The 27,975-nt window shown below is 36.1% G+C and overlaps 1 protein-coding gene across 2 annotated transcripts in view; it reads left to right on the top strand.

Annotated features, from left to right (window-relative positions):
- The window catches only part of INTS6 (integrator complex subunit 6), a 94,619-nt gene that overhangs the window by 37,193 nt on the left and 29,451 nt on the right, over nucleotides 1-27,975 (top strand). The window lies entirely within an intron of this gene.

Genomic DNA, 27,975 nt, shown 5'->3' on the forward strand with positions numbered 1-27,975 from the left:
CCATATTTTTGGCTGTGTTCTCTCAACCGCTTACTTCTGGTGTGCTATAGAAATGTATAATATCTACAATTATTATTATTTGAAAATATGTAATTATAATAAAAATGATAATTAAAAGAAGTTGATGATATATTTCAATTTAATACCTGTAGTGAATTTTCTGCAATCCACATTTGCAATACTCTTTTTGAAAGAATCTTTTTTCAAGGTCATGTGGAAAGAAAAACTCTTAAGGATTGCCTCTAGACAGACACTATAATAGAATAATTAAAAGGAAATGCTGGCTGATCATTCTTTAGTGAAGCTGTGCGGCTACAGTTACTCATCTATTATCTAGAATTCTGTGTTAAGATATATCAAAATAGTTTTTATTTCAGAGGGTGAAGCAACTTCACCCTGCATTTATTAGCCTGTCAGAACCAATAAGCAATAAGAGATGCTATACATGTAAGAAAAATTTCATTTAGAGATGTTTCTATTACTCTTCTGATTCTAGTTCTTACATATATAAACTACTGATATTTAGAAAAGTAGTTTTCAAATGACTGCATCAAAATCACCTAAGTGTTTTATAAAATATACATGCCTCAGCTCTAATTCTGGAAATTTTGCTTCCATTGATCTGGGCAGGTACCTGGGAATCTGTATTTTTGGATGTGTCCAAGTTGATTTTGATACCCAGAAACTATGCATCAGAATCAACTATGGCTCGAAACCATAGTTTTAGAACATAACTACAAATATATATATTTTAAAACTACAAAAATACATGTAAAAATAAACAACTTTAACCAAACAAGATAAAACTGTTTTTGATGTACATGGCCAGCAGTATGTTTTGTTTAAGATAAAAATTAATTCTTGACCTTTAGAATTGTTAAACTTGGGAATTGGGTGTCCAAGGGATATGGAATAGGTCTTCTGTGAATATTTTTTTTATTGTGTTTGATATGACTTAGAATCACTTATTGGATAGCCCTCAGGTATTAACTTTTGTACCAACTGCAGTCAGTCTTTAGCTGCTGCATATGGTATGCTGTATTGAAGAGTTCTCTTAGACCCTGAGAATGAGAATAGGGTAGAGGAGAAGAGGGTAAAAAAGGGGGAGTAATTAATTCATACTGTCTGTCATGTGCTTGCTATATCTGTCTTAGGAGTTTTTATCGAAAGGACTATGTAGTTTTCTCTTACCCTTACTACGCTTTAATTCCTGATTTGGATGTTCATAACTAGCATTTTTTTTTAAGTTTATATATACATAGAATTGGTGATGGTTACACTTAATTTTTGCTTTCTAGAGAGTTGCTGCTAAAATACCCTTCCATAATGAATTGTTCCAATTTTCAATGCTTAAAGTATAATTTAGATTAATTCAGCAATGACTTTTCTTGTGCTGCATAGTGACTTTGGTTGTGTACAAGAATCGTGGCACACCATACATTTATATTTAGTACTGCTATATTCTAGGTACTGGGGACACAAAGATGGAATTAAGCAAGGCTTTTGCCCCCTAGAAAACATATTGTCTTTCAAGATAGGAAAGTAAATGAGCATTTTTAACACTCTAAGATAAATCTCATGGCAGAAATAAAGAGAGAAGCTAAGTTTTGAGGAATGAGTAAGGAATTGAGCCATGACATTGCAGGAAGAGGGAACAGTGTATATATGTAAGTATGAAGGCATGAGAACAGTATATTGGGAGGCTGTAAATTCTATGAGTGGAATATGGTCAGTGTAGGTAGGAGAAGTGGATGCTTGGAGTGCAGGTGGAGGCCAGATGAAACCATCCTAAGGAGACTGGACATCATTCTGTTAACGTTTGCAGAGGAGGTATTGAAGATACGAAGCAGATGAGTCACACGAGCAGATTTGCAGTTTAGTGAGTGTACTTTGCTAGAACGTGAAAGAAGATAGATGTGAAGGATGGTAAACTGGGAAGAATTAGCAGACTATATGCAACAACCCAGGAAAAACATGGGGTGTGCCAAAACTAAGCCAGCGCCGGACAGGGAGGCAGAAGTCTGAGAGATTCATAGGTTTTCATAGGTATGCTAGGCAGGTCCTCAAGGACGGTAAGGGAGAAGAAAAAAGCCAAGTGTCTGACAGGGTTCTGAACCCAGGGTCCCTGCTTGGGCTTCAGAGAGTTCTGTAAATCCCCTGAAATCTTATCCAGACATTGTCTAGATATATATGCACAGTTCTCTGGGGGACAGAGGTCTCTAGCTTTAATCATATTCTCAGACAAGTAAAAACAAAACAAAACCCACAGTTTTAGTAGTATTTTGAGGTTTTCAACTTGGGAATCTATGTGTGGATATTATTGGTAGTGGTGACTGAGATGGGGATATTGGATAAGTAGTAGAAAAGAATATAAAATAATTGTTTGATCAAGTATCATTAACTTTAGGGTACAAATGTGTCAAAGGAGTTATGAGCCAACTTTTTAAACAGTAAACTTAAAGACTTTTTCTTGCCTTTTAACATTATGTCTTAGGAAAAGTATTTTGTATTTAAAAACAGAGAAATAAGCAGAATTTTATCTCTGGGTTCTGATAGAATTTTTATTTTGAAGCAGATTAAATAAATAATCGTTTTCATCTTATTATTTATTTATCAGATCTTTAAGTTATTTTGTTTAAAGCCATAATGTAAACATCTTCAAGTGCTTATTTTAAACAAGCATGAACATTGATAGTCAGAATGCTAGGACAAGAGCATTGTGTGTCAGGGGGTGTACCTTGTAGTAGTGTCAAGTCATTTAAAGAGGATGGAAGCTTAATTCCTTTTCTGTTCAACAGTGTGTAATTTAAGATTGGCTTTGACTGCATTGGCAGTTTCTGCCAATTAAACTCAGTTCAAGTCAGTCTGTTAGGTGTATTTCATGCCTCTCTAAGTCAGATTACAATTTGAGAGCATGAAAAAGCTGAGTGCTTGGTCTCCTGATGGGGCACACTCACCTGAGCCTGAGGCTGTTACTCTTTTATAAATACCTTCATTATATTGTTTAGCTGTGTTCCATAAATAGCTATTTTATATAACTTCCACCTTGAATTGTTCTTTTCAGATGTAATACAATAGATTTACAATTCTTTAGGTTTGTGTATTAGGAATAAACGTGCATTGACTGGAACGATACTGAAACTATGATCTTTACATCAAAGCAAGGCTACATTTTGACCTAGACAAGGCTGTTTTGGTATATTTTTCCCCACGCTCTGTCTTTTCAGGTTGAATGACTGCTTTTCCCCCCTTTGTTTTGTTGGTTGTGGTTTTGATGTTCTTTTTCCTTTCAGCTAAAGGAGCAGAAAGTCCAGTGGTTTTCAAGAAGTGCCAAAGTGCACTGACTGTCTCATGATGACTGGTGCCTCAGGGAGGGTCATGATTCCTGGATACAGGATCGACCTGATCCTGGATGTCACTTCAAGCAGTCAGATCGTGGGGAAAAGCCTTGTCTAATGGCTAGCCTTCCTCAAAAGTCTGATGCTAGTCATCTCGGAAGGCCTCAGAAAGAGCCTTAAAGGTGAGCAGAGTAGAGTGTAGTTCTCTCTGGGGGCTGTTACTGTTTGTTGGAGAATATGATTCAACACAGAATGACAACCCTAACCTGACAAATCCAGGTTCAGTTGGTAAATGTAGTATATAAATTTGTTGAGGATGGTGATCAGACCTCAACTTTTGACTTATTGGAAACCACCTTCCTAACCTTAAGATCTATAAAGGGAGGAATTTGGTATTTCCTGGGCCCTTCAGAACCTTAGGTTAGTATCTGTTGTCATAAGTGGAAATAGCCTACTATCACAACTAAGGAACACTTGAGTTACAAATTGCATTATGTTAAATACCCATGGATTAAAAAAAATGTAGTGAAGTATTCTCTTAGTTTATATGTTTATCATATATTGATTATGTATCAGGCAATTGGGCTTCAGGGCTTGGAAGGGCAAATTGGCATTTGATTTGTCTGTTACACTGATTTTTTTTAAAAACAGCCACTTTTGAAGCAGTTTGGATTTATGTAACACATATTTGGTTGCATTCATCTTGAAGAATTAGTACTACCTGCATCATTTGAGTAACATTTTTAACCCCATAAAAGATTCTTTAGAGATGTTTTGAGCATTTTGGTTTGGAAAATATTTAATTCTAGGCCTCTTTCTCTTGTCCTTTGAAGTACTTACAGAACCTAATTGTTCATATAATAATCTTGATTGCTAAATTTTCAATAAACTCTAAAACTTGTCTGTCTTAATAAGACTTACTAGGTTTTTGTTTAAAAATTTTTTTTTAATTGAGTCACTTATATTAGTAAAAAAATAATATGGGCATGCACAATCCCTAATGTGTGTGTGTACATTTTTACATTTAGAAATTATATATATCACTGATGTATTAATATTAGAAAATATATACAAAAGTAAGAATTTTTTATAAAAGATGAGTTGAAAAACTTATATAAAGGGAGTTCTGATATTTTCTTTCCCCCCGCCACGCATCATGATGTATTTCGGGTTGACAAACTCTTTTTAAAGGCCAGATAGTAAATATTTTAGGCTTTTCAGCCCATATGGCTTCTGTTGGAACTACTCAACTCTGCTGTTGTAGGGTAAAAGCAGCCACAGACAATATATTAAACAAATGAGCATGGCTGTTTTCAATAAAATTTTATTTACTGAAACAAGCTGTGGGCTGGATTTGGCTGGAGGGCCATAGTTTGTTGACCCCTGGAGTATACCCTGTTTTGCAGACCACTGCCCTAGACTTTGCAATTGTGTTATACTACTTCTGTTAGGTCCTTTTCACCATCAGTTTTAGAGTACAGTTGATCTTCCTTATTGAAGTGAGCAGAAGAATATTAGTAGTCAGAATGTATTGTTTAATTGAACAGATACTTACTGAATACCAGTGATGTTCAGACATAAGGTTAGGTGCTGGGATGAGTTTGGTAAGAGACATAGGTAAACAGTTGTGGCATGGTGTAAGAAGTAATTTGATTACAGCACAAGCTGCTGAGAAAGTGAGGCTGGCTCTGGGAAATGATGAATTAAGTTGGACTTGAAAACTTAATGCAAATTTGTGAAGTAGATGAGTTCAAAGGCATGTAGGTGATAGAAGAGAGCATGGGAGAACCATGTATACCTCAGTAACTGATTGCTGGTAGAGTGCTCAAGAAAGGAGCAATAGGGAATGAGACTGGACAGATCAACATGGCTCACAGTGTGTGCTCTGCCAAGGAGCTTGCACTTTGCCTTATAGGTTGATGGTAATTGTTGAAGAGATTTTAGCAGAGGAAAAAGCGATCAGATTTGAATTTTAGAAAGATAGTGGCAGTAGTGTGGAGTATACAAGGAGTAAATATTTTTGGTAACTTTTTTTTTTTAACCTCTTTGTAAAAGAGGATACAAATTGTTTTTGTGGGTTGTTTTATACCAGACATAAAGTAAAGAAGCTTGGAATATTATTTAGCAATGAAAATGAATGAACTGTTGACATGCTACAGTGTGGATGAACCTCCAAAACATTCTGCTAGGTGCAAAAGACCACATGTTGTGTGATTCAGTTTTTACAACATTTTATGGAATGTCCACAAAATAGATTAGTGGTTGCCGGGGAATGGACTGGGGACTCACTGCAGATGGGCACAAGTGATCTTTTCAGGGTGTTGGAAATGGTCTTAAACTGGATGGTGGTGGAAGTTGTACAACTCTGTAAATTTACTAAAAATAATTGGATTGGGCACTTTTTTTTTAATTGAAGTAGAGTTGATTTACAGTGCTGTTCCAATATCTGCTGTACAGCAAAGTGTCTCAGTTATACACATAGAGACATTCGTTTTTAAATATTCTTTTCCATAATGGTTGATCCCAGGAGGTTGGATATAGTTTGGATTGGACACTTTTTAAGATGGGTGCATTTTATGGTAGGTAATTATATTTCACTAAAGTTGTTAAAGACCTCACTTTTGAAATTTTTTGGATAAAACATATTGCTGATTCCCAAGTAATTGCTCTTTCCTCTGAACAAATATTGATCTTAAGCTGCTGGAACCAAAAAAAGGTGTTTTTTTTTTTCCTCCTAAACTTAAAGGGTATACATTGTAACTATAGAGTTAATTGTAGGAACTACCAACTAAATAAATCATGTTGTTACTAAATTTTATAGAATTCACTTTGACTTTAATATTTAAAATTTTTCTTATTAAATATCATATGAGGAGAACCTTCTTAAGTAGAATATTGGATAATATTAAAAAGCTAGAAGTAGCCTAAGGGAAATTTACTCCCCCCCCCCCACCTTTTTTTCCTCCAAGGAAATAATTGCTAAAGGAAAAACCTGAAGTTTGATGATTTAAAATTTATAAGTTGTTTCCTCAGTCTTAACAGTTACAGAAAATAGAGAACAAAGCAATTGGAAAATAGTTAATTTTACTCAATATATATTTATTGAGGGCCTACTATGTGCTAGGCACTATTTTTTAGAAACAGATTATGAAAGGTTCTTACTATGTTACTTTTATTCCTGGCTGCCAAAATTTATGAGGTTCAGTCGTAATCATTAAGAAAATATGTACAAAACTTAATTGTGTTACCTTTTATTGTTTACAAGGTAATTTCACATCTCACTTAATTCCTAATTCTGCGAGAGTAAGGAAATGAGTTTTGTAGTATAGCCAATTCCCAAGTAAGAGCCAGAGCTGGGACTTGACCATTGGTGTTTATTTTTACTTCAAGTCCATTACTCTTTACATGCTAGTGTGTGATTTAAAAAAAACAAAAAAACAAACAACCCCCCCCACCAACAGTACAGTACTGCATAAGGATAGGCATATAGATCAATAGATAAAATCAAGAGTCAAACAAACCATACATTTGTGGTCAATTGATTTTCGAAAAGGGAGACAAGATAGTTTAATGGGGAAAGAATAATCTTTTTCAAGCAGTGGTACTGAACAACTGAATATCCACATGCAAGAGAGTGAGGTTAGACTCTTACCTGACACCATGTACAAAAATGAAATCAAAATGGGTGGGCAGCCTAAATGTGAGAGCCAAAACCCTTGAAAGAAAAAACATAGGCGTAAATTTTGATGACCTTGGATTAATTAGGCAGTGGTTTCTTAGGCATGACACCAGAAACACAACCAAAGGAAAATTAGATAAATTTGACTTCATCAAAATTAAAAGCATTTGTGCTTCAAAGGATACTGTGTGGAAAAGATAGTAACAGGAGGAAATATTTGCAAATCACGTATCTGATAAGGGCCTAGTATCCAGAATATACAAGGAACTCTTATGACACAAAAATAAAAAGACAACCCAATTTAAAAAAAGGGCAACAGATGTGAAAAGATATTTTTCCACAGAAGACATACAAATGGCCAATAAGCATGTGAAAAGATGTTCACCATCATTAGCCATTATGGAAATGCAAACCAAAACCATCATGAGATACCACTTCTTACCTACTATAATGGCTAAAATAAAAAAGATGGATAAAGCAAATGTTGATGAAAAGGTAGAGAAACTGGAACCCTCATTGCTGGTAGGAGTGTAATGTAATGTAGCTGCTGTGGAAAATAGTTTGACAGTTCCTCGAGAAGTTCAACACAGTTATTCTGTGACCCCAGAATTCTACTCCTGGTATGCACCTAAGAGAAATGAAAACATTACCACGTAAAATGTCATATCAGCATTATTTATAATAGCTAAAAAGTAGAAACGATATAATGTTTATCAGCTGATGAATGCATAAACAAGTGTGGTATATCTATACAAATGGAGTGTTGATCCCCTTAAGAAGGAATGAAATTCTGACATACACTGCAGTGTGGATGAACCTTGAAAATATGCTAAGTGAAAGAAGTCAGACACAAAAGGCCACTTACTGCATGATTCCATTTATTTGAATGTCTAGAACAAGCAATTCCATAGAAACAGAAATAGTGGTTGCTAGGGGTTGGGGATAAGATGAGATGCTAATGGGTATGGGGTTTCTTTTTTGGGTGATGAAAATGTTCTGAAATTAGACAGTACCTCCCTGGCTCAGCCATTCTAAAGAAATGAAATAAAACAAATGGAAAAACTCCTATCTTTACCTGCAGACGTCTATTTCCCTCTCTAGTGCCTTTCTTAATTTCCTTAATTTCCTTTCACAGCAAATTTAGAAGTTGTTTCTGCTGTCTCCTTTGCTTCCCTACCTCTTTTTTACTCCTTAATCTATTACAATCTAGTTTCTGATTCTACCCATAATGAGGTCAGCAATGTCTTCCTCATCTTCCAAATCCAACCATTGGTTTTACATTTTTCTCTTTCATGACGTTTTGCCAGTACTATTTTTTTTTTTTTTTTTTGCGGTATGCGGGCCTCTCACTGCTGTGGCCTCTCCCGTTGCGGAGCACAGGCTCCGGACGCGCAGGCTCAGCGGCCATGGCCCATGGGCCCAGCCGCTGCGCGACATGCGGGATCCTCCCGGACCCAGGCACGAACCCGTGTCCCCTGCATCGGCAGGCGGACTCTCAACCACTGCGCCACCAGGGAAGCCCTTGCCAGTACTATTGAACGCTCTTTCATAAAGTTTTCTCTTGGCTTCTGGATTTATACTCTTCTGGCTTTCCTCTGGCTTTTTGTTCTGTTTTAATCCTTTGCCTTAATTTATTTGTTTGTTGCTTTAACACTTGTGACTGGTTTAATCTTAGACTTATTAATTTATTTTTTTTCCTTTTTATTTGACATGCTCCTCTTGGGCAGTTTCATTCATTCTCAGGCTTCATCCATCAGTATTGTAAAGATTTCCATCTATAAACAGATTCCTAAGATTTGTTTTGCTAACCTGTATCTTTTTTAAAAAAACTTTATTATTTTTAATTTTTAATATGGAAAACATCAATAGGTAGATATAACCCACATAAAAGCTCTTTAGGATCCTCAGTTTTTAAGCCTTCAAATGGTGTCACAGTAAAAAGTGTTGAGCATCGCTGCTCTTGGGTGTATGTATGTATGTATGTGTACATATATATATATATACACACACACCCACATACACACACATATATGTATTTTTTGAAAAATTGAGATATAATTGACATATAACATTGTATTAGTTTCGGGTGTGCAACGCAATGATTCTATGTTTATGTACTGAGATATATACATATATATATCACTATAGTAACTAGTGAATGTTGATCACTATACAGAGAAAAAATTTTTTTTCTTGTGATGAGAACTTTTAAGATCTGTTCTCTTAGCAACTTTCAAATACACCAATACAGTATTGTTAACTGTAGTCACTATGCTTTACATGACATCCCCATGATGTACGTGTTTTATAACTGGAAGTTTGTACATTTTGACCACCTTCACCCATTTGCCCACCCCCACCTGCCTTTATCTTTCTAATTGAGTTTTTTTTTTTTTTTTTTTTTTTTTTTTTTTTTTCTGTACGCGGGCCTCTCACTGTTGTGGCCTCTCCCGTTGCGGAACGCAGGCTCCGGACGCGCAGGCTCAGCGGCCATGGCTCACGGGCCCAGCTGCTCCGTGGCATGTGGGATTTTCCCGGACCGGGGCACGAACCCGTGTCCCCTGCATCAGCAGGCGGACTCTCAACCACTGTGCCACCCGGAGAGCCCCTCTAATTGAGTTTTGATGCTACTTAAGTGTTCTCCCTTTTCCCCTCATTTCCTCCCTTGGGATATCTGTACTCCCTAACTGGGCATAAAAATCACTTTATGATTTTATTCCAACTTTTTCCATGATTTATTTGGTTTTTACTACCTTTAAGTGCTTCACCAACAATGAATTGACCCCATTGTTCCTTGAATACATGACACTCTTTTGTCAGGGCCTGTTCCATAATTTTGGAATGTTTCCTGTCTCTTTCCACCTTTCCCTCCCCAAAACCTACTCAGTATTTGTTGAGACACTGGTCAAATGCTACCTCTTGTGAAGCTTTTGGGCATTTAGTTGTACTTTCTTCTCTGCACTTTTAGGGCTTTCTTCTTGTCACTGTAATCCCAGTTTTTGTTCATTATTTTACTTGTTAACTTATCTTACTGCCACTAGACTTTGTGTTGGGCTCCTGGCAGGCCCTTTCCGTTTGGGAACTCATATCCTTTAAGTTTCAGAAATGTTCTTATTTCTTTGACAATCTTTTCCTTCTTATGTCTCTGTTCTTTCTTTTTGAATGTCAGACTTATGAATTGATTCGTTACAGTCACCATCATCATCATCATCATTATTTAACTTTCTCTCCTACTTCCGTCTTTGTCTTTATTCTTTCTTTATTCTCTCTAGCTAGGTTGGTAAAGGGCTTGGCTTTTGCTAAGGTTTTTATTTTTTTTGTTGAGGTGAAATACACATAACATAAAATTAATCATTTTAAAGTGAACAATTCAGTGACATTTAGTACATCCTTTTTAATAAAACTCTCATACTAGGCAGAAATATAAAGGTGATATAATAGAGTGTGTTGTTCTTCTCTAATCCCAAGCAGCAAATTCTAGGATAGGCAGATTTCTTTCACATATCTTTTCTCCACCAGATAATTTCAGTTTGGGTATCCTTGGATTTTAAACTGTTCTTGGAAATAAACAAAAATAACTGAGGATTATGATTGTTGAAGGGTAGAATCTTAGGGAGAGGAAGGACGTTGAAGGACTTAATCTTGGGTTTTAGAATTATTCCTACATGTATTGGGAAGGAGGAAACTGAAATGAATCTGTAAGGGCCTGATACTAGTTATATGGATTTTTTTGTTGTTCATTATGAGTAAGAGCTAAGGCTGTTTTATATTTGAGGAAGTAGATATAAGAAATGCTCAGTTCCACTGAAAATGTTAAAACTTTATTTGAAGCTTTTTTCCCATCTACATTATCCAAGCAAATCTGAGTAATGGGACTAGAATGGGACTTGATCCTGGAGGTGCCAGCTTTCTATTTATTGAATCACAAAGGCATTTAGCATTGGTTTGATTAGAATGTGTGCTTCCCTGCCTTTGATGCACAAAAATTACCTCTTCGAATGCATATTTTCTGCAACAAAGCAGAACAAATTGACAAGCATCTAGTTCAACTTTCAAGGATTGTGAAAAGCTTCTGGAAAGGTATATGATTTAGGATACTGGTTCAGCTTCTGTAATTGGGACAAGAGTAATAGTGGCTTAAAAAGCAAGTTTCTTTTTCTCTCTCATCAAAGACAGAACTGGTTGGTGGTCTGGGAGGTAGGGTGGTTCTGCTCCAAGCTATTGTCTAGGACCCCTCGTTCCTTCTCCTTTGTTGATCGTCTGTCTGCTTTACCTGAATGGTTGACACTGGTTTTATAACACATCCTAGTTCAATACTACAACTGAATTTCAGCCTGTGGGAAGAATGTGGAGGGCAGGCAGCTTCCTAATGTGAACATGACCTAACACGTCTATATGGCAGTTCCAGTCAGAGTCCATCAACCAGAACCTGGCTGCACTTACTGCAAGGCAGAGTATAATCTGTACTTGGGCGGCCATGTGTCCAGCCAAAATTTAGGGGTTTTGATGAGAAGGAAGAAAGAGAGATTGGATTCTGAGGGCAGTTTTTAGTTTCTGAAATGAAAGGGATGGTAAAGAAATTAATTATGCTTTAAAAGCTTTGGAAACTTCCTTACCTTGTAGTTTGACAGCTTGTTCTTAGTTTATCTTGTACATTTTTGCCCCAGACCTGAAATCATATCAGGTTCTGTGTATTTGGAAATGGTATGTGGAAACCCATAACCTGGGTGTTAAGAGGTGATCTTTGCTGTTGAGTTGGTCATTGTTTTCATGCCTTTGCAGTAGACAGAGTTAGGAATACATACTTTTTTTTTTTTCTGAAAGAAAATATGTCATGAATTCATATTAGTGTTTCCAATTCAAATTTAAGGTAGATATTTAAAGAATGTAATTAAAGAATGTGTTTGTGTTCTAAAGACCCAGGCTTGATTCCTGGCTTTGCAGCTAATTAGAGATGTAACCTAATTCTCTCTTGTTCTAAGCTTCAGTTTCCTCATCTTTAAAATGGGGATAATAATAACTGTATCTCATGGTTGTTGTAATGATTAAATGAGAAAATAAGTGCTCGAGAAATTGTACTGCTTTATTATTCTCTATCACACTGCAAAAAGGAGAGACTTCTAATTTTTGTAGGGGTTAGAGAAGACTTGCCAGTGAAAGTAACACTGGTGCTATCAGGAAAGATTGGGTGTTAATGGGATGTAGAGATTTAGTTAGAAAAATATCAGGGCAAAAGACTCACCAGGGGGGAGTGATCTGCATTAGTTAAGGCAGGAGCATAGGATTCTGTTTTGCTCTTTAAAAAAAAAAGAAAAGGAGGGAGGGAGGGAGAAAGGAGAAAGAAAGGGAGGGAGGGAGGAAGGCAGGAAGGAAGGGAAGAAAGAAAGAAGGAAAGAAAGAAAGAGAAAGAGAAAGAAAGAAAAAGAAGGAAGGAAGGAAAGAAAGAGAAAGGGAGGGAGGAAGGGAAGGAAGAAGGAAAGAGAAAAAGAAAACCTTTTTCCCTTACAGCGTTTAGCTTAGTGTGTAATTACATGGTAATCTGTGTGCTTATTTGGTTAATGTCAGCCTGCCTTCCTGCCCCACAAGGGCAAGGACTATCCTATCTTCCTTTTGCTTACCTTTGTAACCCCAGAGTCACTGCACAGTCACTGCACTCACAGTCACTGCACAGAGTAGTCACTCAGTTGATATTCGTACCCTGAGTGAACTTTTACAGCATTTATAAATACGACAAAATTTAGCATTTGATTATGTACCTATATTATCATTCTGTAGTTATTTCATTAGTGTTAACTTGTCCCTAGCTCAGCTATAGCTCATGAACTACTTACTAATTGACCTAATTTCTTTAAGATTGATAATTTATAATACTTTAATACTCTGCAGATTTTTTATCATTTATTCATTATCTGACAGCATTAGTTCTTTGTAAATTTTTATTCAGAGTGAATTAGTGAATGAATCTGCTGGTGATTCCATTTGTTTGGGTCTCAGCATGTTGTGAAATGTGTGCCAAGTAATTTATTGTTAAGAGTTTAAAGTACTTCAACTATATCCCTTACAGTGAAGCCACTCGATGCTTTCATTTTGTTATGTTGCCTTTTAAGTGGGCGAGAACAGGGTGTATATATATAGTTAGATTATCTTTCCAAGAATTAAGTCTAATACTCCCGTGGGAGTGTGTGTGCATGTGTGCTCGCATGCACATCTTTTGTGTCCCATGGAAAAGATTGAGGATGAATATTCTCACCTGGATATTTAGAGAGGCATTCTCAGAAAGAAGGCAGCACAGTTATAGTATAAGGCACCAGACTCCAAATTAAATGACATATGTATTCTAGAGCCTTTTCTCCTTTTCTTTCTTCCCTTTTTTTTTTGCCACTAAATATATGGTTCTCAAATTTGTGTTTGCTTATATTTCTTTTGTTGTTATTGTCCTCTTTGTTTAGCTGCAATCTATATATAATAAAATGTAGCAATTTCAAGTATAAAACTTGATGAGTTTTGACAAATGTAAACATTGTGTTATTAACAGCACAATAATGATATAAAATACATCTATCACTCCAAAAAAGTTCTCTATGCCCTTTGCAGTTAATTTCCAGCACTGTCCCCTGGAAACCACTGACATGCTTTCTGTCACAATGTGTGTGTGCGCGTGAGTGTGTGTGTATAGTTTTGCCTTTTCTAGAATTTCATATAAATGGAATCATTCAGTGTGTAGTTTGTGCCTGTCTTCTTTCACTTAGCATAATGCTTTTGAGGCTCATCTACATTTTTGCATCTATCAGTAGTTTGCTCCTTTTTATTGTTGAGTAGTAGTATTCCACTGTGTGGCTATACTATAATTTGCTTATCCATTCACCAAAGTAGAACACTTGGGTTTTTCACTTTTGTTTTTTGTTTTTTTGGACCATTATAATAGTCATTGTGTACGTTGGCATGAAAATCCTTTTGTAGGCATATCTTTTCATTTCTCTTGGGTATATACCTAGGATTGTAATTGGTGGGTCACTGACAAGCTTTTTTTTTTTTTTTTAATAAATTTACTTATTTTATTTATTTATTTTTCGCTGCGTTGGGTCTTCGTTGCTGTGCACAGGCTTTCTCTAGTTGCAGCGAGCAGTGGCTACTCTTCGTTGCAGGTGCGGGCTTCTCATTGCAGTGGCTTCTTATGTTGCAGAACACCGGCTCTAGGCGCACGGGCTTCAGTAGTTGTGGCTCGTGGGCTCAGTGAAACTGCCAAACTGTTTACTAAAGTGGCTGTACTATTTTGCATTCCTACCAGGAAGTGTATGAGAGTTCTAGTTGCTCTGCATCCTTCCAACACTTGAATTTTTTCAGTCTTAATTTTAGACAGTATAGTGGGTGTGTAGTGGTATCTCATTTTGGTTTTAGTTTGCATTCCTTAATGACTAATGATGTTGAACATCTTTTCGTGTGCTTATATGTCACCTGTATATCTTCTTTGGTGAAGTGAGTGTTCTGATTCTCTTGCCCATTTTTTACTTGTTATCATTGAGTTATAAGAATCTTTTATATATTCTGGATACAAGTCTTTTATTGGATGCATGTTTTCCAAGTATTTTCTCCCAGTCTATGGCTTGCCTTTTCAGTTTTTACAGGGTCTTTTAAAGAGCAAATATTTTTAATTTTTTTCTTTTTTTAAATTAATTTTTATTGGAATATAGTTGCTTTACAATGTTGTGTTAGTTTCTACTGTACAGCAAAATGAATCAGTTATACATATACATGTATCTCCTCTTTTTTGGATTCTTTCTTTCTTTCTTTTATGGTTTGTGCTTTCTGTGTCCTATTTCAGAAATCTTTGCCTAACTTAATGTTACTAACTTTCTCCTGTGTTTTCTTTAAGGAGTTTTGTAGTGTGAGCTTTTACTTTTAGGGTCATGATTCATTTAGGAATTTTATGTATGATGGGAAGAAAGTGTTGAGGTTCATTTTTTGGACACACTGTTAACTAATTGTATCAGTACCATTTGTTGAAAAGGTAATCCTTTACCCATTGAACTGCTGTGGCATCTTTGTTAAAAGTCAATTGGCCACATATTTGATTGTCTGTTTCTGGACTTTCTATTCTGTTTCATTGGTTTCTATTTCTGCCTTTTGCCAGTATAACACTGTCTCTACTACTGTAGCTTTGTAAGTCTTGAAGGCAATTTGTCTCCAACATTGTCTTTTTCAGACTTGTTTTGTCTGTTCTAGGCCTTTGACTTTACATATTTAAATCATATTTAAAATTTTCCATATTTAAATTTATTTAAATTTCCAAATTTAAAGTCAGCTTGTTAAGTTTTACAAGAAAGCCTACTGCAATTTTGATTTTAATTACATTGAATCTCTAAGTTAATTTCGGGGAAATCCACATTTTACATTATTGGTTATTCTGATCCATGAGCATGGTATAGCTCTCAAATTTTTTAAGTCTTAATTTTTCTCACCAATGTTTGTGGTTTTCCTTGTATAAGTTTTATACATATATTTTGACGCTTTTGTAAATCAGTTGTTTTACATTTAATTTTTGATTATTTGCTGCTAGTACGTAGAAATTTATTTTTATATTTTGACCTTGAATTCTGTGACTTTCCTAAAATGACTTATTATCTAGCAGTTTTTTCCAGATTTCCTGGAATTTTTTTTCATATAAAATCGCGTTGTCTGTGAATATTGACAGTTTTACTTCTTTCCAGTATCTGTCTGCTTTTTGCTTTCTTTTTCTTGTCTTAATGTACTGGTAGAAGTGGTGAGACTAGACATCTTTCCTTGTTCCCAGTCTTGGCGAATGAGGTGAGAGTGAAACCTTTCACTGTGTAAGTGTGATTTTAACTGTAGGTTTTTTTCTGTGTTCCTTTTTTTTTTTTTTTTTTTTTTTTGCGGTATGCGGGCCTCTCTCTGTTGTGGTGTCTCCCATTGTGGAGCACAGGCTCCAGACGCACAGGCTCAGCGGCCATGGTTCACGGGCCCAGCACGGCACGTGGGATCTTCCCGGACCGGGGCACGAACCCGTGTGCCCTGCATCGGCAGGTGGACTCTCAACCACTGCGCCACCAGGGAAGCCCCTCTCTATTCCTTTTATCAGGTTGTGGAAGTCCTCCTTTGTTCCCAGTTTGCTGATTTTTGTTTTTAAAATATCATGAATATGAGTATGGAATTTTGTCAATTTTTATGCATATGTTGAGATTATCATACGATTTTTCATTTTGCTAATATAGTGAATTACATTGATTAATTTTTAATGTTAAACCAGCCTTGTTTATATACATATATATCCTTGTTATATATTTTAATAGATGAGGAAACATACACAAAAGTGGTGATGTAAGTAGACATAGGAGCTCAGGAAGCAGCAGTCTGAAATTAATTACTATAAGTCAAGGAGAAAAACAGATTTTAGTAGTGTGACACACTACTAAATGCAGTGTAAACATTAGATGAGAATCCAGATATGTAACAAGGCTGTAGCAAACTGGGAGAATGTGGGTTTAAATCTTGCTTTTTCCAGAATCTGCAGTTACTTAGATAAATTTACCAGTCTCTTTGTGTCAGGGTTTCCTTACCTTCCTCCCACCCCTAAAGGATAATTTTATATTTCTTTTGCTCTAAGAAATATTATCCAACCTTACCCTCTGAGCGTTTCTGAAATCAGGAGAAGTTTGTTAGCTTTCAGCTAGGCTGTATGGACTTATATCTGGTACTGCCTGTGTCCGTGCATATTGATGCACAGGTGTGGGTCATTTTGCTCTCACTTGGGCTGAACTATTTGCTTTATTAGCACCTCGTGTCAGGGGAAATTTTTTATATTCTGTTTAAAAGAGTTAAAATGTTTCAGTTTAAATAACATGAACATTTGGCTAATGTAGTAAAAGCACAACGAGGGCTAGTAGTAAAAGCAAGACTTCCCATTCTCATTTCCTTTCCTCAGAGGCTTTTAATTACTTGCATTTTTAATTGTTGTGTTGGTTATTCACATATGTCCAATCAAAGAAATTTTTATTGTGGAACTTTTAAACATATACAAAAGTAGGGAAAATAAAATAATTAACCTCAAGAACCCTTACCTAGCTTCAATAATTCTCATTTCATCTGTTCTGCCCCTACCCCATACACATTTATACGTTTATGTAAACATTTATATATACAATATACATTTTAGGGGGAATATTTTAAAGCAAATTCCAGACATTGTATCATTTGTACCGTAAGTACTTCTGTATGCATCTTTAACATATAAGGACATGCGCGCACGCGCGCGCACACACATGCACACACACACCCCTGCAATGTTCAATATGGCTTAACAATAATTTATTTTTTAAAATCTTATTAAATTTAAGTTTAAAATATAATTACTCTAAATTAATTTAAATTTAATTTCTTTTTATAGCTTAACAAAAAATTTAAGGTGTTTAATAAAGAATCTAACATCCATTCTATATCCCAGTTTCTCTACTTGTCTCACAAATGTTGACGATTGTTTTGTTTGAATCAGAATGCAAACATGGTTCACATATTACATCTGATTGTTACATATTTTTATCCAGAAGTCTCAGAAGTTTAACATAAATTTGTATCCTTAAGGAAATTATTACTTTACAGTGAATAAGCATTGAAACAAACAAAAAATATGATACATACATTAGATCACCTAAGATACAACAGGCAGTGCAATATAAAGACAGTTGAAATTGCCCAATTTCTGAGAAGAGAGGTAAAACTTTCAAAGCTATGAGATGGTATTATGACTCTTTTACCAGTTGGGAAGAACTGTTACTGAAGAATCCAGTATCTGTTCAAAGCCAACCTTTTTTTTTTTTTTTTTGCTGTACGTGGGCCTCTCACTGTTGTGGCCTCTCCCATTGTGGAGCACAGGCTCCAGACGCGCAGGCTCAGCGGCCATGGCTCACTGGCCCAGCTGCTCCGTGGCATGTGGGATCTTCCCAGACGGGGACATGAACCCGTGTCCCCTGCATTGGCAGGCAGACTCTCAACCACTGCGCCACCAGGGAAGCCCCCAAAGCCAACCTTTTAAAGAGAAGCATTATATCATCTAGTAATTTATCATTGAAATAAAGAGAATACAAAAATATTCTAAGGTTAATCAAATAGGAACTGCAAATGAAATTCTAGTAGCCTTTGATATACCTTGAAGTGACACTCTTCAAACTAAAGGTGCTATAAAGAGGTCAAGATCATAAGCACAGGCTATGAAATATGACTCTGATGCTCCGTTTAACTTATGATGGCCACAAGGGATCCAGAAGAACCTCTAGACCCAGTGTGGAGAAGACTTAGACTAAACTCTGATACTCAAACACCCTGAAACTCTATGAGATGGAGGAAGGAGGGGATATGCAACTTTATGGATAATTATGCACTATTGTTGGAAAAAGTTTCATGTACACTTAATGTTAAATTTTGGGGAAGCAAGGAAATATACATTAAATTGCTGATATATCTTAGAATCTAAGTTATAGGTAACCAGGTGTGGTGGAGGACTAAATACGCTGATTCAAGCAGAGTAATTAAAACCCCGGCACAGAGTTCAGTTAATGAAGACTTGTCAGCCTGCTAACTTGCCATGTGATTTGGGGCAATATTTGGTATGAAAAAGAGGTCTTTAAGCTTTTTTCTCTCCCTACTTCTTTGAATTATCAAGAAAAGTTTATTATTGTTATTTTTTAGGGGGTACAATATATTTCCAGACGATAGGGACATGTATAACATACTGAAGAAAGTTTGTTGATAAATTTTTATGATTGAAGCATTAATTGCTCTCAGTTACCTGGGAAATAATGAGTCTCAAAATGATTCACAAGGCTTTTACTCTATTTTTTGTTTCTTTACCAATGTGCTTTAAATTAACCTTCTGACCTAATACTTTATAATTTATTTCAGTTTAAATGTTTTATGTTAGATTCTGAATAATTTGGGATATTATTTAACAATTATGTGTAGTTATACGTTAGAGTTGGTAACATTATTGTACATCTTTTGAGAAAAGTGCTCTTTTTTTAGAGTGTGTGTGTGTGTCCTTTTGGAACTTAGTTTTGCATTTTTTTAAAAGTCACATTTCATGTATTACAGTAACTTGTTATCATTTGAACATGTTAAATCATCACTGCAATAGTAAAAGTAGAGAAGGCATCAGAGCCTTAGGGGGCATATCATAATCTGTATTTTTTCCTCTATAATTGTCTTTGGTATTAGTCCCTTGCTTTTTGTTTTCATTAATTTGTTTCTTGCTTTCGTTCCTATTCCTTTTGCCATCATTCACCTTGATGTTTTTCTTAAACTATTAATTAGCTCCTTAACTTGTCTTGGTTTCCTTCAAATCTGTCTTTCCATGGCAATAATTATGCTAAAGCACACCACTTGAGTGTATTATTCTACTGTTCAAAATGTTTCATTGTTTTCCATTGTCCACTAGATTCCTCAGGACCTTTCACAGTTAAGCCAGTTACCTTATTTATCCATCCATCTGTTTTATTCATTTAGCCATGTTTATTGAGTTTCTTCTATGAACTAGACACTGCTGTGCTCTGAGGATCAAATGATAAAGCAATCAGGAGCTCAGTCCCCTTGGGTCTAATTGAGAAGACAAACATTAATAAAAGTATCATGTGATAAAAGTAAAACTGCAATGATCATGTATCCTACAAAAGAGAGGAGTATGTATGGTGAGAGCTTATAATAAGGGCACACTGGATCTAGTCAAGAAGGTCATTGAAAGCTAAGATTTGAAGAGGTGAGGAGGATTTACTACACAAAAAGTGGGAAGGATGATCATACCAGGTAGAGGCACTGTACAAAGGCTCTTTTCCCAAAAGTTTTGAGTATGTTTTGAGACTGAGGGACTAGAAGAAGGCTAATGTGACTTGGAGCATAAAAAGAGGGATCATTGTACAAAATGGAAAAGAAGGTTGGGCTTGACCACACAAGGGGTTTTGAGGCCATGCCAATTAATGTTATTAATATGAATGCAATAGGAAGTCATCCAAGGGTTTTATTTAGAGGTAGGAGTTGGAAGAGTGAAAGACAAGTGGATGTTGGAAGACCAGTTAGGCATTGTTGCATTAGTTCTGACAATAGCTTGGTCATGGAGGTTGGTGATAGTAAAAGGGATAGAAAGAAGCAACAGTTTCAAGAGATATTTAGAAAGTTAAATCAGCCAAATTTGCTGACATATATTGCATTTGGGGGTATAAGGAAGAGGGAGATGGCTTCTTGCAAAACTGGATAGATTGCGGTGCCATTCATTGAGCTAGGGAATCTTGAGAGAGCACCATTTGGGGTGGAGGAAAATCATGAGTTCAGTTTTGAGCAAACTGAGCCATCCAAGAGGGAATGGCAAGTAGGCAGAAGAATATTTTGGTGCTCAAAAGAAAGATCTAGGCTGGACATATCCAATTGTAAGATATTATCTGAGTATAGGTAGTGATTGAAGCTGTGAGTAGGTGGATTGAGGGTTTAGAGTATAAACTGGCCAAGGCTTAATACTGAGCCTTGAGCGTCAGCAGCATGTAATGGCTAGGTATTAGAGATTGAGGGGAGGGTCGGGGTGGAAGACAGAGGAGCAGCCGAAGAAGCAGAGGGAAGCCATGAGAATATTTCAAGGTGAAAGCCAAAGGAAGAGTATCTTTCTAAAGAGTGGTAAATAGTTTTGAATGCTGCTGGGAAGCTAAATCTGAAAAATCTTCACTAGGTTTAATGACTCCTTTGGTTATCTATTTCTGTGTAACACATCATCCTAAATCTTAGTGGCTTAAAACAACAACAGTTTATTATTTCTCAAGATTCTGCGAGTTGGCTTCATTCATCTGGGGGCTTAGCTGGGGCTGGAACATCCAAGATGGCCTTATTTACATGTCTGGGGCTTTGGTACCCACTGTTGCCTGGGCACCTTGCTTCTTGTCCCTGTGACTTCTGTCTCTCCGTAAGATCTCTTATCAGGCAGTGGTCTAGTTCAAGCTTCTTTACCTGGCGACTGGCTCCCAACGGGCTGGCAGTGAAGCTTCGAGGCCTGTTAAGACTCAAGCCTGGAACACTTTGACCACACTGTCATCTACCACCGTGGCCAAAAAAAGATCTTTGATGACTTAGTGTGGGAGTTGTTTTAGTAGAGTTGGAAAGACTAGGAAATGATGAGCAGATGAAGAAAAATTCCTTATTATTCCCCTATATTTTCTCTAAACTTGACCCAAAATAGGCTACTAATTTCCTGAATGCTTCCTGTTTATTTCCTCACATGCTTCTTTCCACTAAATATTATTCCTCTATCTCCACCATATTAAAATCTTACCCGTTCTTTTTTTTTTAATTTTTATTGGAGTATAGTTGATTTACAGTATTGTGTTAGTTTCTGCTGTACAGCAAAGTGAATCAGTTATACATACACATATATCCACTCTTTTAGATTCTTTTCCCATGTAGGTCATTACAGAGTATTGAGAAGAGTTCCTGTGCTATACAGTAGGTCCTTATTGGTTATCTTTTTTTTTTTATGTATATATAGGAAAATCTTACCCATTCTTAAAGCCTTTCTTAAAATCTTCAGTTTCTCTCCTTTGTATGTTGCTCTCCAGCAATTCTGAATTTTAATTTAATTTTTTATCCCAGTATTTGTTATTTCTTGCCTTTTATCTTTTTGATCATGATCTTCACTCTGCATGCCCTGCAATCTGCAAAAGGTTGTAGATTCTCAGTAAACTTTTCATTCTTCAAACTAACTCAAATGCTACTTCCTCGGAGAGCCTGCGCTGGTCCATCCCCTAAATAATCAATTATTCCTCTGTACCTCATGCATACTTTTACTATTGTACATATCATAACGTATTATAATTATTTACATGTTCTTGAAGGTAGAAATTACAGTGTCTGCTGTGTTGCCTTTCATTAAATAATTCCTGAGTTATAGCTTGATTTGTGATCCCCATTCTTAATATTTAAGAAAAATGCCCCACATGTTAACAATTAAAAATTTTGTATTAATGATGACCTAATTACTTCTTTGATACTGTGCCAAGTTCATTGATGATACTAGGCCAGTGCATTAAACTATAAAGACAAGTTTTGGTTTGGTGTGTGAGGTAAAAAATTTTTGCAAGAAAGAATATATGACCACACTCTTTGTATCTCTAAATTCTAAGGCTAGAATTTATGAGGTTGTATTCTGTGTGGCCTCAGTAGAAGTATGTCCATATATAAATTCTCATTGTGAATATTGTACATTGAGCTCGATTCAGGAGTTGTTAATGGCTTCACCATATGGAATGGTTGTTTCTCTACCCCCTGCTGTAGGTGTCAGGCAAATTTTTGCAGCTCGTGTCTTTATATCCTCTGTGTGGGTACATACAAGGGACATAAAGATTAGCTGGTTTCATATATCAGGGAAGAATAATACTTCAGCTCTTGGAGGTAGGACTAGCTGGTTCTGCGACCCACCACAGTATGACAGTGGAATCTGTGTTTGTGTGTTTGCATCCATATCTGTGTATGGTTTGGGCTCGGGGGGAGCACAAATGTTGTTGGCAGGACGCTGACTGGTGCTTGTGCTCTGCAGCCCTCATTCCGCTCCTCGTACTGTACTACTCTAGTCCTTTCCTTAGGCTATGGGGGTGGGGGGGACACAGAAAAGAATCAGATCCCTCTCCCTGCCTTCTCTCAAACTGGAGAGGGATAGGCAGTCAGGGAAATAGGTCATTAAAACTTAAGGTAGGAAGTATAATTATTAAAGGACTTATAATGAGTTACTTCAGTAGGAGAACCAGTTGGCAGAATATCCAGCTGCAAGGGGAAACCTCCTAAGAGTTGGTACAGATCAGTCACCTGACTCTCGTGATGTGATCATCATCCAGGAGTGAGTTAGGTTGTGTGCCAGGAGAAATCCGTTTGGGTTCTGAATTTAAAATGTTTTTAAAAGAAACTTCTTTTATATTCTTTCACTGTTTGCTGACTTTTATTTATTTTTTTTTTACATTCTTCAAATTTAAAAACAAGTAATAACATATGAGAATCCTGATTATCTGAAGTTTTATAATTGGTTATCTTAAAGTGAGCTAGCTAAAACGTTATCCAAATCTTACTTATTTGGCTTGGTAGAGTCCTTATTAAATCCTGAAATAATGCCATGCTTGTGGTAGGCACTCACAGAATAACTGATTAAAATTTAAGTTGATCTTTAGTCCAGCCTTAGCAAAATCACAGATAATTAGGGTCTGAACCATAAACAAATATGAAACAAGTTAAGGGGAAGTCACACTATTATAAGTACATAAAGTTTGAGTATGCCTAATGATAGACAATCACCTTCCTAATCTGCCCTTTGTTTTTCATACCTATGGAGAAATAAATTATATTCTTCTTTTTATAAGAAATTCAGGAAAGACTCAAAGGTGAGAAAGGGCAGTAAGATAGTTAGTTATCCAAAGGAAAGAAGGAAAAGGAGGACAGTCTTCCTCAGTTTAAATTGAAGTTATATTTCCTTTTCTGTCAGCCACCAAGGTAATTATATAAGAAATCTGGAATGGTGAGATCAATAAAATTAACCATTTAAAATAATAATATAGAAAACCTCAATTGTATTCAAGTAAAAATAAAACTTGGTTAGTATAAAGTTTTCTGTGTTTATTAGTCCATTAGACCAAAGCTTTGCAAAGTATAATCTTATGAAGACCCTAATAAAGACCAATAATGTCATGGTTATGGGAAAGTTACTATATTATTGAATTACACATGATTCATCCAGTTCTTAAAATTTGCAGTCCTTCTTTGATGCTCTAAACTTGATTATATAGCAGGGGTTATTTGAGTCTGTATTCTCTCTTGACACACAATCTTACATTGCAACTTGTCTCTAGAATGGGGATAATAATAGTACCTACCCCACTGGTTTGTTATAAACATGAAAAGCTCCTAGGATGTTGCTTGACACATACATAGTGAGTGCTCATTATGCTAGCAGTTCTTGTTGTTTATTGTTATTGTTGTTATTACCCATGTACTTGAGAACTGGAAGTGAATAGCAAGAGGGAGAAAAGTGCCTCTTTTCATCAAAGAGTAACTGGGAGAAAAGCATAAGATTGTGCTTTATAAAAACAAATAATCTAAAATATTCATAACATTTAGTAATTAGTGGTTCAAAATCACCAGATTGATTCAGAAATGGATGATTAAAATTTTTTTCTAAAAGTAGTTATTTTCATAATTAAAATTTTCTTCTTCCATTTAATAGAATTAGTTTATTTTTTACATTAATACCTCAACACTTGATTTTTTTAAATGCAGATTATGGTTTTAATAACAGGCAGTAAAATGCAGTGTTTAAGAGCACAGCATCAGGAACCGGTCTACCTGGGTTTATATTCTGTCTCCTCATCATTTACTGTGTACCTTCTGGCAAGGCTCTCTGTGCCTTAGTTTTTATCATTTGTGAATAGGAGTGTGTAGTGCCTGCCACGTTTGTTTATTTTGTAGATTAAATGAGTGTGTGTGTGTGTATACACACACACACACATATATATGGTTTAGAATAGTGTCTGCCATATAATAGTTACTACTGTATAATTGTTGTTGCTAATGACAGTTTTTTTTGCCTCATCAGACATTTAAATTTGAGTACTCTCTTACTAAAGTTTCCTGCAATTAAGTCTCAGAAAACGGCTTTTATAAAACTATTTTCCTGTCAAGTGTTCAGAAATAAAAATCCTAATAAATATCTTGATAGCCAGTACTGTGATTTTCTATCTTCTTCTTTCTGTTTGTCAGCTTCTCCTTAAACACATCTCTAAAACCAGTTCCTTTAGGAACATGATGATCCCTGTCCTCAGAAATCTTGGGAGTAGTGGGACCATATTTTATCATGCATCTCTAAGTCCTCCAAATCCTAAATGCCTAATATTTGGTAGGGGCATAAAAAATGATGAGAGAAAGCAAACATAATTTTCAAGAAATATTCTACTGTCTTACAGTATATTTTAATAGCCAGTTAAGTATAAGCAGAAGTCTGTGTTAATGTCCTTATAAATGTCTGAGCTTTGGGGCTAGTGATTATATCTAATCTACCTTTTATTGAGTTGAGACGTGTATGAAGTTTTCTTGTGTTTAATTTTGTTATAAAATGATAACACTGTTATAAAAGAGGTATAGATAACTGCTTGAACGGATAGTTTACTGTGTTTTTGCATATTATTCTAATATTCTGGATGAGAGTAAGTGATACAAAAATTTCTGCCATATTTGCTCATTTTGATTTTTTTTTTGTTGAGGATTTTTAAAAATTTAGTGAATGGAAGAGAACATTGCAGATAGTTAAGTGCAGTTTCTTTTCTTCCCTTACTCAGTGTTATTTCCCTCCCTCTTCCCCATCCAAGCAGCAACAATTATCATGAATTTGGTGTGTAGCCGTCCAGTTCATGTTTTTTTACTTTTCCTATATGTGTATGTTATACACATCTAAAACTACACTAAGTACTTGTTTAATAGTGCATATAGATGCTCTTCTCTATGTATCATTTTGCATCTTGCCTTTAATTTGTATTATCTGATGATTAGTGTATTTGAGCATCTTTCTACATATTTATAGGCTATATGAGTTTCCTCGGGTATTATTTTTTTTTGTTGCCCATTTTTAACTTTGGGAATTATCTATTCATATTTATTGCACATTTTTCTAGTGGTTAATTTTATATTTTTCTACTTGATTTATGTGGTATTTGCCTTGATTTTCAAAGTCCACATATTCAGAAAGACCTCCCTTGGTGATTATAAGACATTGCTAGAATTTCAACTGTAGACTTTAGGTTTGGAGTAATTCAACCCTCCTGAGAATATTTTTTCACTAAGGTTTTTTATCTTTTCCTGTCCCTGTTTGCCCTCACTCCTTCCTATTTTACTAGTGTGTTTCAGCTATAGAGGAGTTTTTCCTGCCTCTTTGGTGATGAGGGAGGGTGGTCGTGATATGGAAGGTGGAAATAATAAGAAATAGAAAAATGAATAAAAATTTGACAAGTTTATAAAATTGATATTACTATGTGTAAAATATGCTTGTGACCCTTGGCTTTTTGTTTTACTTGAAGTACATTCTAGATCTAGCATTGTGCAGCCAGTAAAAAGATAATGCTCATCTTTATCTGATTAGGGGTGTGTGTGTGTGTGTGTGTGTGTGTGTGAGCATTACTTGATAAGTCGTGTGTGTATGTGTACATGATTTGGGGTCTGTTGTTGTCCTATCCACTATTTATTTATACATGAGGTCTCTGCAGTGCTGTTATCCACTGGATTCTTGAGACAGGACCACGTATCCATTACTTTCCAGAGCTACTGCATCAACAGTTGAAATCTTCTTCCTCCAGTGCCATTGGTGCTTTGATATTTATCTTCTGGTAGGGTGTGGTGATAGCAGCAAGGTCTTGGAGTTCCCAAGCTGTTTTGCAAGTGTCACAGAACCTCTGAGGTTAGAAAACCTTCCTCAGGGAACATCCTGGCCCAGATTTCTTAATTTAAGGGTCCTTCCTTATTATTGCCTCTGACTTCTGCCTTAAAAGTGGGATCAGTGCCAGGAGAAAAGCTCATGACTCTTGACCATGGGCACGAAATCTTGGCTGATCCTGATATAGGAATCTTGCAGCAGATTCTCTTGACATGAGTCTTTTGTTGTTTTTTTTCCTTTTTTTGCGGTACGCAGGCCTCTCTCACTGTTGTGGCCTCTCCCATTGCGGAGCACAGGCTCCGGACGCGCAGGCTCAGCGGCCATGGCTCACGGGCCCAGCCACTCCGCGGCATGTGGATCTTCCCGGACCGGGGCACAAACCCGTGTCCCCTGCATCGGCAGGTGGACTCTCAACCACTGCGCCACCAGGGAAGCCCGACATGAGTCTTTTGGAGAGAGGTGCCACTTTAGCAGAGCTTTGCTAGGAACTCTCTTCTTAGAATTGAATCTGATTTTTTTTTTTTAATGGTTTGATGTAAGTCATTGAAGAAACTTGAGTTCTTAAGTCAGTGTAGAATGACTTCAATCCCTAATTTATCAAGTTCAGAAATCTTCAAGGTGAGAAATAGAAAGGCTGTAAGCAATACGATTATGTCTTGTTTTTGACAAAAGTAGTATAAACTCTGGCAATTAATTTGGAAGTGATAATTTTATTTTATTTTATTTATTAAAAAATTTTTATTGGAGTATAGTTGATTTACAGTGTTGTGTTAGTTTCAGGTATACAGCAGAGTGATAATTTTGAAATGTGTTCTGTATTTTAAAGAAAACTCCAGTATTTGTATAAATCAATCCCTGAGTATGCTGATCCCGGGTTTCATTTATGTTTTAAAAAATTTTATAAGTGATAAAGACTTTTGTTTTCCTAAGCACTATATCATCACACTTAAATATTATTGATAATACCAGGAACATGTATTTCAGATTTTCCCGATTGTCTTAAAAATCTTTGCTCTTGATTGTTTTGTCTCTTATTCTCTAACAGTTCCACCAGCCCTCCCCACTCCCACTCTTTGCTTTTTCGTGCCATTGATTCATTGGAGAAACCAGGTCATCTGTCCTATAACATTCTGGATTTGATTGATTGCTCCCTGTGGTGGTGGATAACTTGATCCTCTATGCTCAGTTGTCCCTGTAAGCTGGTGGTTAGAACTGAAGGCTTGGTTAGATTCAGATTCAACCTTTCCTTCCCTTTTTCTTTCCTTCCCTTTTTCTTTCCTTCCTTTTTTCAATGTTATGTACTTCACATCATGAGGCCCATATTGTCTGGTTGTCCCCATTTACTTATGCTAAGACTGATGTGTGGACCTGTTGGTACCTTGTGACTGTTGGTTCAGAGGTACCCATTAGAATCACTTTAAAGTGTTTAAAAATTCTTAAGAATCTTGGATTCTGATTGAGCAGGTCCTAGGGGCATGGGGAGAGACATAGATTAAAAAACACATGGAAGGAAC

This window comes from Mesoplodon densirostris, chromosome 17 (genome assembly GCF_025265405.1).
Source record: "Mesoplodon densirostris isolate mMesDen1 chromosome 17, mMesDen1 primary haplotype, whole genome shotgun sequence".
Classification (NCBI taxonomy): domain Eukaryota; kingdom Metazoa; phylum Chordata; class Mammalia; order Artiodactyla; family Ziphiidae; genus Mesoplodon; species Mesoplodon densirostris.